This window comes from Limulus polyphemus, unplaced genomic scaffold (assembly GCF_000517525.1).
Source record: "Limulus polyphemus unplaced genomic scaffold, Limulus_polyphemus-2.1.2 Scaffold685, whole genome shotgun sequence".
In the NCBI taxonomy this organism is placed as follows: Eukaryota; Metazoa; Arthropoda; class Merostomata; order Xiphosura; family Limulidae; genus Limulus; species Limulus polyphemus.
In genome coordinates, this window is record NW_013666295.1 from 390110 (window position 1) to 391360 (window position 1251).

The 1251-nt window shown below is 34.4% G+C and overlaps 1 protein-coding gene across 2 annotated transcripts in view; it reads right to left on the reverse strand.

The window, feature by feature from the left end:
- The window catches only part of LOC106459946 (dnaJ homolog subfamily C member 16-like), a 153401-nt gene that overhangs the window by 71370 nt on the left and 80780 nt on the right, over positions 1–1251 (reverse strand). The gene's annotated exons all lie outside the window — the stretch shown is intronic.

The following is a 1251-nucleotide window of genomic DNA, read 5'->3' on the forward strand; positions in this document are numbered from 1 at the left end:
AAAGGACTTGTGTCGCTAAAGTTTCGTCGGAACGAATTTACGGAAAATTAAGTAACGACTGGAGGCGTAACAATACCATATGTTTCCTATCCCTTAGTTACTACATGAAGTTTTCAATTTTCGTGTGCCTAATGAGTATGCTTAGCTCCCAATATAAACGTCAGTCAAAGGAAAAACTAAGTTTATTTTGCCTTAGTTACATACACAACTGGGTCATATGGACTCTTTGGCAAGATAGAGAGCTGTAACTTTTTAAAATGTTATATCAAAATAGACAACAGTTTTTTTCTGCCAGCAAGTTGGGTGATATTCCAAGAATATAACCTGTTTTTGCACTGAATCAAAAGTGATCTACAATTATATAGGTAGCTTTCATGCCCTTAGCAGCCTGCCTTCAATATATAGAATTATCACATTTTTACACATAATTTCAATAACCAGTGTCAGTTATTAGATTTAATACAGTTTAGAATATCTTGACCTGCTAATAGTGGATTCATTCTTACTTTTTTCAAACAAGAGACTATCTAATTTAAAATGCTTTTTTGTACATATTATTCATACCTTCAAGTGTATATAATCATTTAAAACCCATCACCACGAAAAGATTTAGATTTACTAAAATCTCAATTATGTCTACCTTGTGCACTGTGTCATCAGATATTAGATCTAATCTAATCTTAATAATGCAGAACAATGTTATCTATCCCCTTAACTGTAATCAGATATTAGTTCTACTTTAAACTTACTACTGTAGAATATCACAATGTCATATACCTTCTGCAATCTGTCATCAGGTATTAACAGTATTGTAAACTTTTTGTTAATCATGCCATTGTAATTAAAATCCATTGCTTAAATAGGAAAAACAAAAAGTCAGAAAAAATATATACACTGGTCTGGCATGGCCTAGTAGTTTAGGCACTTGACTCACAATATGAGGGTCATAGGTTCGAATTCCTGTCACCAAACATTCTCACCCTTTCTGCCATGGGGTGTTATAATGTGATGGTCAATCCTTTTATTCACTGGTAAAAAGGTAGCCCAAGAGTTGGTGGTGGGTAGTGTTGACTAGCTGCCTTCCCTCTAGTCTATCACTGCTAAATTAGGGATGGCTAGTGCAGATAGCCCTCATGTAGCTTTGCATAAAATTCAAAACAAAACAAACAAGATACGTACAAAATTTCCAATACAGTGAAACACAATGTTGCGTCATCGAGATCACGTGACTATTCTCACGCCCTCTAGTTT